General features: G+C 32.5%; 1 protein-coding gene across 12 annotated transcripts in view; it reads left to right on the top strand.

Annotated features, from left to right (window-relative positions):
- Positions 1 to 1,401: 1,401 nt before the first annotated feature.
- The window catches only part of LOC143248504 (uncharacterized), a 43,698-nt gene continuing 26,411 nt past the window's right edge, over positions 1,402 to 18,688 (top strand). For 2 of the 12 annotated variants that reach the window (XR_013027027.1, XR_013027018.1), the window contains exons 1-4: positions 1,402 to 1,559; positions 10,060 to 10,237; positions 12,119 to 12,208; positions 12,529 to 15,382. The gene's annotated coding sequence lies outside the window, so the exon portion shown is untranslated. Of the gene's footprint in view, positions 1,560 to 10,059; positions 10,238 to 12,118; positions 12,209 to 12,528; positions 15,383 to 16,929; positions 17,247 to 17,437; positions 17,659 to 18,688 lie in introns of those variants that run through there. The other 10 variants (XR_013027025.1, XR_013027023.1, XR_013027019.1 and 7 more) reach the window with 10 other exon arrangements.

The raw sequence follows: 18,688 nt of genomic DNA, 5'->3' as shown, positions 1-18,688 counted from the left end.
TAGTTTTCAAAACAGCGACCTTTAAAAAAAATATTTTCAGTGTTGGTACTTATTACAGAGATTCACAAACACAGAGTAATCGTAATAACTGCTAGAAAATAACGAAACTTATCAAGGGTACTGAATGTGTCATCGGGATAACAGGGTTATATGAACTACATTGTGTCATTAGAAATGCATCCACCAGCAACAAATGGTCACGTGGTTTATTCTTTTCATTTTTAGCGGAAATATGTACAGGCTAAAGCTATTCTGTGTTAGAACTATACATTTGTAGTGTATAGTACGTCACGTGGGCTCGTGTTCTCGGTTTTTACCTAATCTTTCCGCTCTTTTGTATCACGTAAACTACTCTATATAAAACAAGATATTTCTCGTACTGAGGACCTAATATCGTGATTCAAAATGTTTATTTTAAACATTGCTCTCGACAAAGACAAATCAACGATGTTCTCATTTACGTCTCAGATGTTCAGTGTACATAGACTATTAATTAAAGGGTTTGCGAACCTTTTGTTTGTATGTTTTTTAATTTATCGCAACTTTACACGAAGACTATCTGCGCTAGCTGTCTCTAATTTAGCAGTTTAAGACTAGAGAAAATCATCATCAACTGCCGCCAACTTTAGGCTACCTGTTTACTAATGAATATTGAGATTGACCATCATATTATAACGTCCCCAAATTGAAGGGGCGAGCACATTTGGTGTGTCAGGGATTTGAACTCGCGACCCGCAGATTGTGAGACGACTGCCCTAACCATCTGGCCATGCCAGACCCTACAAAGAAATAAAACACAAATTAAACACGAATTTGCTGTAACTTGAGATGCAGCTAATGTTGTATAACGTACAGTTTGTTGAAACTTGAGATGCTGCTGATGTTGTACAATATTCAGATTGTTGTACTTTGAGATGCAGTTAATGTTGTACATATAAATGTACAGTTTGTTGTAACTTTAGATGCTGCCAATGTGTATAATGTACAGTTTGTTGTAACTTTAGATACAGCTAATGTCGTATAATGTACAGTTTGTTGTAACTTTAGATACAGCTAATGTCGTATAATGTACAGTTTGTTGTAACTTGAGATGCTGCTAATGCTGTATAATGTACAGTTTGTTGTAACAAGATACATACAGTGATGTTTTTGTATTTCACTAGAATTACGGCTTTGAAGTTTCTCATATTTACAGTTTATTTTAGCCGTCTTTTCAGAGATAAATACAGTGATAATTCTTTAAATCAGAAACTGTAGGCAAAAGTTAGGTAAAAACTGCACTTTACTGGAGTTTGTAACAATTTGTTATTTTATATTTAATGTATCTTAATATAAATAAATTCATGTAATTTATACCTTCTCTCAATTTCTACGCTGTTCTGCCTGTTGTTTGATCACATCCGTTCTGACTGTTTACAAGTTATACGTCTGATTGGGTTACACGTGGAAGGCTAGAAATTACAAATTTTGTTCGTATCTCTGTCACTATTTTGCACAGTTTATGTCTGAACTTCATGAGGCATGAACTTACGCAAAGGGTAAAGTAAAGGTGTATATAGGTAAGATTATATGTGTATAACAATAGTAATCTAAGGATTATAACATACCGCACCAGAACATTTGGTCTCACAATAAAAATGATGAATTCACACAATTCTCAAGCTGGAATTATTTTATTCGGTTCTCAGTTGCTCCTTTATCTTGCTTTACGATTTTGGTATCATTCACTCTAGTAGCTAGACCTCAGATACTCAAAATCGAAGCCAAGCCAGTTTGTTGAGATAACACTGTGTTACGGGTTACGAATAAACAGTTGTATACATCTTACCTCATTGTCTGTTATGTACCTTTGTTGTCTACGTTAAAGTTTAAATTCTTGTCCAAAATCCCTGAACTTGCTATATTAAGAATGGTTTTAGCTACCAGTTAAAGTTTGCACAGACTAATTAAAAAGTAACATTTTTGGTACGACAACAAAAGTATTAGTTATTATAGAGTTTATATGAAACATGTTTATATTTTATTGGGCTCTATAGGACTTTTTAAAATTGAATTGAACTTTTTGAAGTCACATAAGACTTATATTGAAGAGAAGAAATCAGTGATAGAAACAAGAACTAGATCTGAGAATGTAACATGGTCCATGGAAGCACTTCCCTTGTAGACCAAATGTTTTTACCAGTTATTGTTCTTGGGAACTGGTAGATTATGTGCACCTCATTGGACAATCATAAACCTAAATGCCTAATGAGTTTCCAGGGTGGTCTAATAAGGGGGGGGAAGGGGTGAATTTCCAATTTTCAGAAATGGGGGAAGCAGTATTAAAGTTCATGTTACTTTATGAAATAGTTATGTGCAATCCTTTACTTCCTGGAACACTGAAAGTTACTTTATGAAGTAATTGTGTGCAATCCTTTACTTCCTGGAACACTGAAAGTTACTTTATGAAGTAATTGTGTGCAATCCTTTACTTCCTGGAACACTGAAAGTTACTTTATGAAGTAATTGTGTGCAATCCTTTATTCCTGGAACACTAAAAGTTACTTTATGAAGTAATTGTGTGCAATCCTTTACTTCCTGGAACACTGAGTTACTTTATGAAGTAATTATGTGCAATCATTTACTTTCTGGAACACTAAAAGTTACTTTATGAAGTAATTATGTGCAATCATTTACTTCCTGGAACACTGAAAGTTACTTTATGAAGTAATTGTGTGCAATCCTTTACTTCCTGGAACACTGAGTTACTTTATGAAGTAATTATGTGCAATCCTTTATTCCTGGAACACTAAAAGTTACTTTATGAAGTAATTGTGTGCAATCCTTTACTTCCTGGAACACTGAGTTACTTTATGAAGTAATTATGTGCAATCATTTACTTTCTGGAACACTAAAAGTTACTTTATGAAGTATTTGTGTGCAATCCTTTATTCCTGGAACACTAAAAGTTACTTTATGAAGTAATTGTGTGCAATCCTTTACTTCCTGGAACACTGAAAGTTACTTTATGAAGTAATTGTGTGCAATCCTTTACTTCCTGGAACACTGAAAGTTACTTTATGAAGTAATTGTGTGCAATCCTTTATTCCTGGAACACGAAAAGTTACTTTATGAAGTAATTGTGTGCAATCCTTTACTTCCTGGAACACTGAGATACTTTATGAAGTAATTATGTGCAATCATTTACTTTCTGGAACACTAAAAGTTACTTTATGAAGTAATTATGTGCAATCATTTACTTCCTGGAACACTGAAAGTTACTTTATGAAGTAATTGTGTGCAATCCTTTACTTCCTGGAACACTGAAAGTTACTTTATGAAGTAATGTGCAATCCTTTACTTCCTGTAACATTGAAAGTTACTTTATGAAGTATTTGTGTGCAATCCTTTACTTCTTGGAACACTGAAAGTTACTTTATGAAGTAATTGTGTGCAATCCTTTATTCCTGGAAGACTGAAAGTTACTTTATGAAGTAATTGTGTGCAATCCTTTACTTCCTGGAACACTGAAAGTTACTTTATGAAGTAATTGTGTGCAATCCTTTACTTCCTGGAACACTGAAAGCTACTTTATGAAGTAATTGTGTGCAATCCTTTACTTCCTGGAACACTGAAAGTTACTTTATGAAGTAATTGTGTGCAATCCTTTACTTCCTGGAACACTGAGTTATTTTATGAAGTAATTGTGTGCAATCCTTTACTTCCTGGAACACTGAGTTACTTTATGAAGTAGTTGTGTGCAATCCTTTACTTCCTGGAACACTGAAAGTTACTTTATGAAGTAATTGTGTGCAATCTTTTACTTCTTGGAACTCTGAAAGTTACTTTATGAAGTAGTTGTGTGCAATCCTTTACTTCTTGGAACACTGAAAGTTACTTTATGAAGTAATTGTGTGCAATCCTTTACTTCCTGGAACATGGAAAGCTACTTTATGAAGTAATTGTGTGCAATCCTTTACTTCCTGGAACACTGAAAGTTACTTTATGAAGTAATTGTGTGCAATCCTTTACTTCCTGGAACACTGAGTTATTTTATGAAGTAATTGTGTGCAATCCTTTACTTCCTGGAACACTGAAAGTTACTTTATGAAGTAATTGTGTGCAATCCTTTACTTCTTGGAACACTGAAAGTTACTTTATGAAGTAATTCTGTGCAATCCTTTACTTCCTGGAACACGGAAAGCTACTTTATGAAGTAATTGTGTGCAATCCTTTACTTCCTGGAACACTGAAAGTTACTTTATGAAGTAATTGTGTGCAATCCTTTACTTCCTGGAACACTGAGTTATTTTATGAAGTAATTGTGTGCAATCCTTTACTTCCTGGAACACTGAGTTACTTTATGAAGTAATTATGTGCAATCCTTTACTTCCTGGAACACTGAAAGTTACTTTATGAAGTAGTTATGTGCAATCCTTTACTTCCTGGAACACTGAAAGTTACTTTATGAAGTAATTGTGTGCAATCCTTTACTTCCTGGAACACTGAACGTTACTTTATGAAGTAATGTGCAATCCTTTACTTCCCGGAACACTGTAAGCTACTTTATGAAGTAATTGTGTGCAATCCTTTACTTCCTGGAACACTGAGTTATTTTATGAAGTAATTGTGTGCAATCCTTTGCATCCTGGAACACTGAAAGTTACTTTATGAAGTAATTGTGTGAAATCCTTTACTTCTTGGAACACTGAAAGTTACTTTACGAAGTAATTGTGTGCAATCCTTTACTTCCTGGAACACTGAAAGTTACTTTATGAAGTAATTGTGTGCAATCCTTTACTTCCTGGAACACGGAAAGCTACTTTATGAAGTAATTGTGTGCAATCCTTTACTTCTTGAAACACTGAGTTATTTTATGAAGTAATTGTGTGCAATCCTTTACTTCCTGGAACACTGAAAGTTACTTTATGAAGTAATTATGTGCAATCATTTACTTCCTGGAACACTGAAAGTTACTTTATGAAGTAATTGTGTGCAATCCTTCACTTCTTGGAACTCTGAAAGTTACTTTATGAAGTAGTTGTGTGCAATCCTTTACTTCTTGGAACACTGAAAGTTACTTTATGAAGTAATTGTGTGCAATCATTTACTTCTTAGAACACTGAAAGTTACTTTATGAAGTAGTTGTGTGCAATCCCTTACTTCTTGGAACACTGAAAGTTACTTTATGAAGTAATTGTGTGCAATCCTTTACTTCCTGGAACACTGAATGTTACTTTATGAAGTAATGTGCAATCCTTTACTTCCTGGAACACTGAAAGCTACTTTATGAAGTAATTGTGTGCAATCCTTTACTTCCTGGAACACTGAGTTATTTTATGAAGTAATTGTGTGCAATCCTTTACTTCCTGGAACACTGAAAGTTACTTTATGAAGTAATTGTGTGCAATCATTTACTTCTTAGAACACTGAAAGTTACTTTATGAAGTAATTGTGTGCAATCCTTTACTTCCTGGAACACTGAAAGTTACTTTATGATATAATTATGTGCAATCCTTTACTTCCTGGAACACTGAAAGTTACTTTATGAAGTAATTGTGTGCAATCCTTTACTTCCTGGAACTCTGAAAGTTACTTTATGAAGTAATTGTGTGCAATCCTTTACTTCCTGGAACACTGAAAGTTACTTTATGAAGTAATTGTGTGCAATCCTTTACTTCTTGGAACACTGAAAGTTACTTTATGAAGTAATTCTGTGCAATCCTTTACTTCCTGGAACACGAAAGCTACTTTATGAAGTAATTGTGTGCAATCCTTTACTTCCTGGAACACTGAAAGTTACTTTATGAAGTAATTGTGTGCAATCCTTTACTTCCTGGAACACTGAGTTATTTTATGAAGTAATTGTGTGCAATCCTTTACTTCCTGGAACACTGAGTTACTTTATGAAGTAATTATGTGCAATCCTTTACTTCCTGGAACACTGAAAGTTACTTTATGAAGTAGTTATGTGCAATCCTTTACTTCCTGGAACACTGAAAGTTACTTTATGAAGTAATTGTGTGCAATCCTTTACTTCCTGGAACACTGAACGTTACTTTATGAAGTAATGTGCAATCCTTTACTTCCCGGAACACTGTAAGCTACTTTATGAAGTAATTGTGTGCAATCCTTTACTTCCTGGAACACTGAGTTATTTTATGAAGTAATTGTGTGCAATCCTTTGCATCCTGGAACACTGAAAGTTACTTTATGAAGTAATTGTGTGAAATCCTTTACTTCTTGGAACACTGAAAGTTACTTTACGAAGTAATTGTGTGCAATCCTTTACTTCCTGGAACACTGAAAGTTACTTTATGAAGTAATTGTGTGCAATCCTTTACTTCCTGGAACACGGAAAGCTACTTTATGAAGTAATTGTGTGCAATCCTTTACTTCCTGGAACACTGAAAGTTACTTTATGAAGTAATTGTGTGCAATCCTTTACTTCCTAGAACACTGAAAGTTACTTTATGAAGTAATTATGTGCAATCCTTTACTTCCTGGAACACTGAAAGTTACTTTATGAAGTAGTTGTGTGCAATCCTTTACTTCCTGGAACACTGAAAGTTACTTTATGAAGTAATTGTGTGCAATCTTTTACTTCTTGGAACACTGAAAGTTACTTTATGAAGTAATTGTGTGCAATCCTTTACTTCCTGGAACACTGAAAGTTACTTTATGAAGTAATTGTGTGCAATCCTTTACTTCCTGGAACACTGAGTTATTTTATGAAGTAATTGTGTGCAATCCTTTACTTCCTGGAACACTGAGTTACTTTATGAAGTAATTATGTGCAATCCTTTACTTCCTGGAACACTGAAAGTTACTTTATGATATAATTATGTGCAATCATTTACTTCCTGGAACACTGAAAGTTACTTTATGAAGTAATTGTGTGCAATCCTTTACTTCCTGGAACTCTGAAAGTTACTTTATGAAGTAATTGTGTGCAATCCTTTACTTCTTGGAACACTGAAAGTTACTTTATGAAGTAATTGTGTGCAATCCTTTACTTCCTGGAACACTGAACGTTACTTTATGAAGTAATGTGCAATCCTTTACTTCCCGGAACACTGAAAGCTACTTTATGAAGTAATTGTGTGCAATCCTTTACTTCCTGGAACACTGAGTTATTTTATGAAGTAATTGTGTACAATCCTTTACTTCCTGGAACACTGAAAGTTACTTTATGAAGTAATTGTGTAAAATCCTTTACTTCTTGGAACACTGAAAGTTACTTTACGAAGTAATTGTGTACAATCCTTTACTTCCTGGAACACTGAAAGTTAATTTATGAAGTAATTGTGTGCAATCCTTTACTTCCTGGAACACTGAAAGCTACTTTATGAAGTAATTGTGTGCAATCCTTTACTTCTTGGAACACTGAGTTATTTTATGAAGTAATTGTGTGCAATCCTTTACTTCCTGGAACACTGAAAGTTACTTTATGAAGTAATTATGTGCAATCATTTACTTCCTGGAACACTGAAAGTTACTTTATGAAGTAATTGTGTGCAATCCTTCACTTCTTGGAACTCTGAAAGTTACTTTATGAAGTAGTTGTGTGCAATCCTTTACTTCTTGGAACACTGAAAGTTACTTTATGAAGTAATTGTGTGCAATCATTTACTTCTTAGAACACTGAAAGTTACTTTATGAAGTAATTGTGTGCAATCCTTTACTTCCTGGAACACTGAAAGTTACTTTATGATATAATTATGTGCAATCCTTTACTTCCTGGAACTCTGAAAGTTACTTTATGAAGTAATTGTGTGCAATCCTTTACTTCCTGGAACACTGAGTTACTCTATGAAGTAATTGTGTGCAATCCTTTACTTCCTGGAACAATGAGTTACTTCATGAAGTAATTGTGTGCAATCCTTTACTTCCTGGAACACTGAAAGTTACTTTATGAAGTAATTGTGTGCAATCCTTTACTTCCTGGAACACTGAAAAATATATCACTTAATTTACTAAAAGGATATGACTGAAATTAATATGATTACTAGCTCTCGTAGTCCAAATCTAATAGTCTTATGATATTTATACAGTCTAGTGTTGTCTGATACAGCCTAATGCAACAAAGATGTTTTTCCTAGGCTAAGTGTCTTCAATATCTTGAGTAATCCAAGTTTGCGTTTTTACCCTTTAGATTATGGGAACAGTTTAATGACTAATTATTATGTTTTGTTACAATTAATGATAAATATCTGTAAATAAAAGACTGCATTAGTTTCAAACTAAAATGAGAGGCAAGGTAAGATAAAGAGGCTGGAATAGGTAAGTGGGTGGGTACTAATGGAATACTATTGATGTGGGAGGTCTTCAACATGCTATGGCTCCAACCAGTGACTTGTGACCAAAAGTAATTGAAAAATGGCAAGATGTACATGATAGATGCAGTCTGATGTACATTATCAAAATGACAAGATACACATGATGGATGCAGTCTGATGTACATCATCAAAATGACAAGATGCACATGATGGATGCAGTCTGATGTACATTATCAAAATGACAAGATACACATGATGGATGCAGTCTGATGTACATTATCAAAATGACAAGATACACATGATGGATGCAGTCTGATGTACATTATCAAAATGACAAGATACACATGATGGATGCAGTCTGATGTACATTATCAAAATGACAAGATACACATGATGGATGCAGTCTGATGTACATTATCAAAATGACAAGATACACATGATGGATGCAGTCTGATGTACATTATCAAAATGACAAGATACACATGACAGATGAAGCTTGATATACATCATCAAAATGACAAGATATACGTGATAGATGAAGTCCGATAAACATCATCAAAGTGCTGTCATGCAGAGCAGGTGGTATTTTACTGCAAAAGCGAGCCCAGGGAATGGCAGAGCAGTTTAATGCTGAAGTTGAGATTAGCCAATCTATCATTTGACATCTTAGAGTATTTTGATGAAGTATGACTCAATGTCTGGGACAGAAATGTCAATGAGTTACACCATAAATTCAGCTTAGTAAAGAACAGAATAATCTGCAGAGATGGTTTAAAAGCTCAAAAGCAAGTCCTCATGAAAACTTGACCATTTATGTGGATGATTTATGAATATTGAATGGGGAAGCATTCAGAAGCATGTTCATTGAAAGTTGTGAGAGGTATACATCGATTCAGAAGCATGTTCATTGAAAGTTGTGATGAGGTACACATCGATTCAGAAGCATGTTCATTGAAAGTTGTGATGAGGTACACATTGATTAGTTCATAAAGAGTTTATTGAGAACACCCATATGATATGATATAGGACCAAGACACATCCCATCTATGTATAATTAAATAGGACTTTTAAGAGCCTGATGGAATTCCAGTGAAATGACTGTAATGGAAGAGGTGTTTCATCTATGTATATGATACACTCAACTGCAAATGAGAAGTGGAGAATGGTACTGAATGTATGAACGATGCAGGCTTGAAACTTGACGAATGCATCCTTATGAGAAAGCAATAGTTTCTTAGTCACATAGTCGGTAGAGAGGAGTGTCCAATGATCTTACATAGATTGTGACCCATAAACAAAGACTCAGAAGCTTCCTGGGTTTCAAATTGTATTGCCAATAGTGTGAAGCCATATATGGTTGTATGTTGAATAATAAAGCTGCTTTGTTTATGCTTACAAACATTTGTACCAACACTTCTAGTTTCACCTATAACCTTTTTACAGAATGTGTGTATTGTGTAAGTTTCTTGTTTTGTCTTCAGGTGTTTTTATCATATCTTCTTTTCTTAGTCTTATTTTATTTTAGTCTTCAAGGAATACATTTTTCTTCCTCTAAGATAGCAAATTGTAATGAAATACTGGGAAATGACACTATCTGAAAATAGCAAAGATATTTCTAATACCATATTTAACTGTTGTCAAGTGTCATATCGTATAGACTTAAAGAAAAAGATGAAAAAACAACAAATAACCTGTTTATAATGGCATCATAAGATATCTAGATAAAACAGGTTCTACGTTTGTTCTGGTTAACAAAAGATCTATGAAAGGAAGTTTGTTATCTTTTCTTGTTCATCGTTAGATTTGATAGTGGATGAAGGTGGTCCGTGTTGTTGAAGAAGTGGTCCATGCTGTTGAAGAAGTTTCCAAAATGGATGAAGGTGGTCCGTGTTGTTGAAGATGTTTCCAAAATCCCTTCTTTGGTTTGGTTCCAAAGAAATGATATATGATAAACAACTGAACCATGAGAAAGATTAATGGTTTGTACTTATGAAATGAAATGATTCAATTTCAAAATATTTCATATATATATATATATATGTTGCATAGTATTGAAGAAACTGGGTTTCCCTTGACTATTCGGTATTTTTTTGCATACAGTATTCACGAAGACAGGTAGATACATTATTTTCACATGATTTTGATAACAGAGATAAAGATGTCAATAGAAACAGGTAATTGTATGATAAGTTCAGGTAATCTTCTTCTAAATACGTCTTATTAAGTAGTAAAAACATCAATTAATATTTCTCTTTACATAGGTCAGTATTTTGTTTGTAAAGACTGTTTTAAATGCATAACGGTCAGATTGTTTGAACAATTGGGAGGGATGCTCAGCTAATTATTAAATAAAGGTTATGTGACAGACCTTACATTAAAATTAGAGACAGAATATGGGCAACGTCCTTTTTGTGTTTTGGAAAGAAAAAAATATACATCAAAAAGCAGCAACAGATTTTCAGACCTTTAGAATGTGTTGGTAACAAGCAGGAGTTGTGATCTGTTAAAATCAGAGTCCCTCTTTGACCTTTAGAATGTGTGAGTAACAAGCAGGAGTTGTGATCTGTTAAAATCAGAGTCCTTCTTTGACCTTTAGAATGTGTGAGTAACAAGCAGGAGTTGTGATCTGTTAAAATCAGAGTCCTTCTTTGACCTTTAGAATGTGTGGGTAACAAGCAGGAGTTGTGATCTGTTAAAATCAGAGTCCTTCTTTGTTAGAGGATTCAATCTTAATTTTTCAGTGAAAATACCCATCCTTAATAAGTTCTAGTTTTCTTTCATAAACAGTTTTGTCTGAAATAACAATTTGTTTCATTTTATGTGACTTTTTGAATATAGTATCTTTGTTCAATTTTAATTTCTTTATTGCTTCAGAAAAAAGTAGTGAAAAATAGTGAAAGTAAATGGTCATTACAACATGATGCACTAGTTAATCAACTAGTTGTGATCTTAATATCATATAAGCTATCATACTGTTATATAAGTTCTGTTCATAGTTAGTTACATCTATGGGTTTTTATTAACATGTCCTTAATACATGAGTTAATAAATTGAAATAATAAAAAATTGAAAGAACATTTTTGTCAAATTTATTAGTTTTTACTTCCAGTCAGAAGATGACTTCCCCAGAAATGAAACTGTGTTTCGGCTGTGCATTATGGAAAATACACTTTTGCTTTTTATTAATGAGAGAGCCAGTACAGGTTGAAAACAATATATGTATCACAAGTTAAAAAAATTAACTTATGTGATTTACCATTTTTCATTTCAATAATTAGTCTACATACATCCTGGTACGTTTTAACACTTGACAAGTTAATATCATTATTTGAACAAGGTGCGTCACATTTTAACAGTTTTCTACTTATCATATTCTCCCATCAGTTACTTTACATAATTTGTAGGCTCTCCATTTTCTATATACTGTTTTCAATCAGACTGTATAATTAGCCCTATTTCTTCAATTACATTGTTTGAAAAGTAATGAAAATCTATTAGCTTCAATCACTGGTCTGGCTCACACAGACCCACACTTATTTGGTTTCAGTGCTTCTGCTAATGGGGTCGACACTGTCATATATCATATATATTTGTATCATGAAGTAAGTTACTTGTCTCTCTCTCTCAATGGTGAAATGTTAGTTAACTTCCACAAGAAACTGGAACACACATTATTTATAATACAGAATGGTTTTAAGTTGTTTTTATTCCCTACATTTCAGTTTTAGTGTACATATATATCATATTATGCAATTTCTCGACAAATATTGTTTTTTTCAAGACCCTCTATATTTGCAATTATATATTCCAAGAATTGGCATGCCTATACTTATTTCTCACCTGGTCAAATACCATTGTAGGTTCGATCTACAAGCAAGAGACTTTCTTCATAAAATATTATAATCTTCTAGCTAGGACCAAACCCTCTGTTTACCATGTAGAACCGTAAGGTAATATATGATTTTAATCACTTGTTGACACTTGTACTTATCATGTCTTTTTAGCTTGAGTAATTGTATTTAAAGTTATTCAATTATACAGTCTGTGTTTCATTTCTACTCGTATGATATTGTATCTTTCTTTATATAGGTCTTGTCTACCCCAATAATAAGTTGGGCATGCATCCACAGTTGGTATCTGTTAAAATTGTAGGTTTATTTCAATATTTGATTCTAATGATAATTGTCAAACATGTTCTAATGACCTATATTGAAGATTTATATATTTTGGTAGTTTATATGTTTACAATATCATTTTTCTCTTTTTCCAGATTTTCCCAGGACCCAAATGTTCATCCAATATAGGTGAAGCAGAGATAAAATATTTTCTTTTTGCTAACAGAATATATATTGATATTTTGAATTATACGTTTTTGAAAGGTGGATCTTTCTTTCTTCTTCAGGGGAAAACTGAATTGCTTGGGCTTTAGGGTTTTTATTTATTTCTATCAAGACTTCTTGAACCTAAGTGTTTTTCTAACATTATTAATTGAATTTCACATTTTCAGATTTATTAGTTTTTACATATTTATTTATTATATTTTCATTATTTTACAGACATCTAGTAAGTATCGACATTGTGATATCTTTATTTGGCATGACACATGTCAACTTCATATAATATCACGTTTAATACTAGGCTCAACTGGTAAAACTCGCTTTCTTAACAATGTGTTATCAAATTACTGTAATATTATTTACCCCACTCCAAAAAAAAAAAAAAAAAAAACGTTCTACAGTTCCATGACGAATTTGAACAGTAGTGTACTAGCTTAATGTACACCATTCCTAACATCTATTTTGTTGAAGGTTTTCCTGAACTTTTTGTAATAATTTACCACCTAAAATCCTATATTTCTATAATTGAAGATATTATATATGAAAATGAAGAAAATAAACGAGTGTTCCAACTTGTTAAACATCGAAGTCACCAGTTGAACTTAACCTGTTTTATAAATTTTATCAGAGTAGAGAAATGCTAACATTAGTTTAATTTCTAAAATAAATAATTTTATTTCAGAATGTGAAAGACAAGTCTTAGCCTAATGTTTTGGTGAGACATATTTCTGACACACGTCAAATATTTTGAATAAGATACGACTAAGCAACTACTTAAATATCTAATTATCGATATGATATATACAAACTCATAACCAATTACGCTTGAAATCAGGTTTATTTCCAGGATATGAGACTGTATTGTATGTACCCAAGTGATATATATCCATGCACTGTGATGACCTCGGCCATGATGGATTTTGAATGATTTTATCTAAAGAACCAGTATTCAAATGTTTTTTTCAGTGAAATATAGATGTGTTTTTCTTTAATGAAGCGTTTTTGAAGCAATTTATCTGATACACAGACTACAGACAATGTAACTGGATGACTAGAAATATTCACAGTATTCCTTTGGAAGATGGAACTATCGAGTATATCTAATTTTGGAATGTGGTTAGTTTTAAGACAGATCTTTACAGTTACGTTTACCAAAGTAAGAAAATCGAACTAGTGAGAAGTCTCCTGTTATACTTTGGAGTCAGTTACTTGTCCCAGAGTTAATGAACTTCATAAATTAACGATACAATGTCCAATTCGTAATAATGAAACAATGTACGATTGTACTGTCTAAAATTTTAATGTTATATTTAAATGTTATAAATAATTTTATAAAGATATGCGTAAATAAGTTAATTTATATGTTATTCATACGCCCTCTTTTTGTTATTTGTTCATTACGACACATAGAATTAAATAATACCACAATTTGTTTTAAGCTGTAGGGAAGTAGTATGTCAAAGTCAAAGTTTAAGCAGCGCGATAGGGACAGTTAATTTAATTACTGATTTCAAACACGATATATTTTATATAGTTTCTAAAATAAAGAAACTTTGGAGAATGCCCCTCATGTTTCATTTAAGGTGATTTATTCTATGTAACTAATAACACACGAAAACAAGTATATACTACGAGTATTATATTTAACTGTCAGTATTTTATAATCTAAGATGTTTTCGTAAATAGTATATATCTTAAAGTTTTGTTCATAACGTTTCAGTCTGATTGTTAAATATGTGTTTTTACTTACATATATTAATGATATTACATCAGATTGTGATGAAACATGAGTTTTTTTATATCAAAAGTAAATGGAATTTGATAGAAACTGATGTTTATGAACCATAATTTATCATAAAAGGCTTAGCTAAACATGTATAAAACAGTGGTTTATAAATGAAGAAGTTTTGCAAATTGTATTCTGAAGTATTTAAACAAATGTTTCAGTATTTGTGATACTTAAGTTTGAGATATACTAAAGATAGCGTAGGATGAGAAGTGAGTTTCATATTAAAAAGTTACTGAACTTTGATTTGTAACTGATAATTTTTATATATCCCTAAAGTGTAAATGAAAGATAATTCATGTATAAATCATGTTACAAAAACAATTTTAAAATCCACAAGAAATATGTTATGAAATACTTGAAGAATAATCACTTGATTTATAACTAAAAGTCCTATTATTATTATGATTGTAAACCCTATTTTGTGAACACGTTTGCTGACACTACTTGAGAACAGCTAACAAGTACATAATATGTAATTAAACATCATACATTTTGATGATGTTTATATAGTCTGAATAAATACCATAAATAACAATTCAATTGATTTTTCATTTTGAAAAGTTATTCTAAACTAATAAAATAATCTGTTTTTCGGGAACAATATATAATATAATAATTATAATTGTATGCTAACTCGTCAAATATTGATAATATTATTTGTTTTGTATCACTACGTAATGAATTATGTTTACTGACTTATAAGTCTTAGTGACAAATAAAAAGTTTATATAATATTAAAATTATGTAGTTATTATTTTTAATATTAAATATAGTGTACATATACAGACAGTGACAATCGAATGCTTTCTGTTATCTGTTTTAGCTAATACTAAAGGTCAAAAATAAATTCTAAACTTGCCGTCCTACCCAGTATATTTTCGAAAACCAAATCAGGCGGTAACGTTGGATATCAAACATCGCGGACTATGACCAAAATGAATGTTTATTCACCTCTCTTAAAGGTGGTTGAAGCGTGGACAACAATGTTCAGGTTGTATGTATGTGATTTCCTAATAGTGTCTTAGCATTAAACAGTCTCAAAGTTTTATGTAATTTAGTATGTTAAATAATAGTAAAGTTAAATAGTAAGTCATTAATTTATTATATTCACTTGTAGCAATATAAAGGACGATAAAACTAAACTAAAATTAATAAAACTGTCTCATTAATATAATATGTACGTTTTGCTAGTGAAAACGAAACAGTAAGTGTCCTACAAAAGTTTCAAAGACTCTATGAAAAGTTTAGAAATACGTTCCATATTTTCACAAAATTTGAGTCGATGGACTCAGAAGATAGCCTGATGTGGGTTTACTATAAGAAAACAACAACACATGCATACGTGTGTATGCAAAGAAGTTTAGAGGTTTGTTTCTAGTGAACTGTGTATAACAGCGTGCATTATACGACTTTTTTCGTCTTCACGGGAATATTCTATAGAAAATTGATGGACAAAAATTAAGTCATTTATTTATCACAATGTATATGTTTTAAGATTCTCCCTAACATTAAGAGAAGCGTTAACCTATAAAACGTGTTTTGTTTAATAAACTAGAAATTAATGGGCTGTCTCGCGTGGGGAGAGAAATATTGACATTAATATAGAAAACTACTTTCTACTAAATTAAATTTTGTTTTACATTGCAAAGATGACAGGTATGGGTGGTAAAAACTTTAATGAATGTAAATTACAAGAACAACGTTTGACCTTCTTGGGCCATATTTATTTTGTTGTTTTTTTTCTAATTTCGCACAAAGCTACTCGAGGGCTATCTGTGCTAGCCGTCTCTAATTTAGCAGTGTAAGATTAGAGGGAAGGCAGCTAGTCATCACCACCCACCGCCAACTCTTTTACCAACGAATAGTGGGATTGACCGTCACATTATAACGCCCCCACGCCTGTTGAAAGGGCGAGCATGTTTAGTGCAAACGGGATTCGAACCCGCGACCCTCAGAATACGAGTCGAACGCCTTAACCCACCTGGCCATGCCGGGCCTATATTTATGTTAAAGTTTGAAACTCTCTCTTCCTGGATTATATCTTAAGGACGAGTGTGAACTGGAACGAGGTTGTAGGAGGCGTAACACTTAAATGATTAATTATTATAAATATAAAGGAATACATTCGAAACTCTGCTTACACATTTGTTTATCAACATTTATAGGTTGGTTTTTCTACGGTTAATTGTGTTTATTTGATTTGCATTGTTCAGAAACGTAGGAAGATGTGTTTACTTTTCTTATAATTTAATCTAGTTTCTATATAAGCCATTTGGTGAGCATAGTTTTTCGATTGTGTTTATTTGGTTTTTTAATATGTTGAATTTTTGTTTGTTTCATGTGCTGAGTCTTGTTTGTTTGTTTTAGAATTTCGCACAAAGCTACTCGAGGGATATCTGTGCTAGCCGTCCCTAGTTTAGCAGTGTAAGACTAGAGGGAAGGCATCTAGTCATCACCACCCACCGCCAACTCTTGGGCTACTCTTTTACCAACGAATAGTGGGATTGACCGTAACATTATACACCCCCACGGCTGGGAGGGCGAGCATGTTTAGCGCGACGCGGGCGCGAACCCGCGACCCTCGGATTACGAGTCGCACGCCTTACGCGCTTGGCCATGCCAGACCCTATGCTGAGTCCCAGGGAATGTATAGTTCAGTGTGGGTGATTTCTTTCTACGAATTTCTGTGTTGAATTTTGTGATCTCGAGTTTGAGAAATGTTATTTTAGTTTTTTCCTAGTCATAGATAAACTTAATATTGGGGTGTACGGAGTTAACGTGATTGAAAAACTGTGTATATTCCTGTAGATGTAAGTCCAGCCATCGTATCTTCAACATATCTGTACCAGTATAGTGGTGGGTGTAAGGCTGAATTGATTTCTTAAGATTCAATCTGTGTCATAAAAATGTTGGCTAGAATTGTCCTTACTTAGATCAGTTATTTATATGTAGTTTTGTTTTTTAAACATTAAGCTAATTTTTTGTGGTAATGAATTCCAGAATAGCTACTAATTATTTGCTGTCTTAATGAGTTGGAGTCTTAAAGTTATCGTAGAGGCTTCGGTAGTTCAGTGAAAACTGAGATTACATCAAAACTGGTCACTAAGGGTGTATGGTTTAGTTGATCTAGAACAGATTCAAAGTTAAAAAGAGTCTTTTAAAAATCAAACCCACTGATGCGACACAGGTAGAAAATACCCATGCTATGTATTTACCAAAGTTTGTAGTTTAAATAATTTAAAGGTCAACATTACGAGTCATAGTGGACTATCAGGTTTGTGTATGTTGTATAGTTGTGGTCTAAGTAGGCCTATCGGTTTTCTGAGGTTGCAGTAGCATTTTCTCTAATTGTTTTCCACGTTTTCTCTATTTGTGAGGATTGGTTTGAATGTATTTGCATCTTACGTTGTTGTTTATTTTCATTATTACAATACCATTGCCGTTATCTTGTTTCAGAATTTTGAAGTTGTCTTGTTTTCGGTTGTTTATAGAATTAATATTTTTGTGTGTAAATTTTTTTTTAGCTTTCTCTTCTGTGACATTGTTTATACTTTTGTGTGAGAATTATTTGAAAAAGTTATTTTAAATAATGTTTTGGGGTATATTTCATGGAAATGGATGTTTTCAGTTTTATCTGGAAAGATAATAAGTTACTTATTGATGGTGTTGATGTTGTCTTCTTTCTAATGGCTGTTTCATTTTCTTGGAACTTAGTTATTGTGTCCTTTTACAATTCAGATCAGTTGGTCCATTCATTAAGGTTAACTTCTGTGTTAAAATCTAATGCTGAATTGTGATATGTGTCATAATTTCACTTGTTGAAACAATTAATGCTACCAGTATTTGTTTACTTAAAGAGAAATGCATTTTGTACTATTACATGTAAATAATATTACAGTAAAGAGAACTGTTATAAAAAACCATACATCTCATCAGTTCTAGTGATGTAAACAGTTACAGTTAGTTGATGTTCTAAGTTATTATGTCAGAAAACCTGAAAAAAATAAAGTGAATTTAAGTACAGAAAGTCTCATGTTTTAGAATAGAGTTGCTGTGATTAGATTGACCAACAATGAACATATAAGAGAGTATAATAATTTGTTAGTAAAATTAGACATAGAAATGTGATTATATGTGTGGGTTGATAATGAAAGAACGTATGTAAACTATAAAGTCAAACTGTACTACAATATAATTAGCAAAACGTGTTATACATTTAGTTTCCCTAGAATATATCAAACATAATTTTTTTTAATCATTCATAAAAACCAAACTGTATGTATATGCCATCTCTCATTATTTAT

The sequence above is a fragment of the Tachypleus tridentatus genome, chromosome 4 (genome assembly GCF_004210375.1).
Source record: "Tachypleus tridentatus isolate NWPU-2018 chromosome 4, ASM421037v1, whole genome shotgun sequence".
Taxonomy (NCBI): Eukaryota; Metazoa; Arthropoda; class Merostomata; order Xiphosura; family Limulidae; genus Tachypleus; species Tachypleus tridentatus.
Note: the sequence above shows the minus strand (reverse complement) of the source record. Positions and strands in the feature narration are given on the sequence as shown.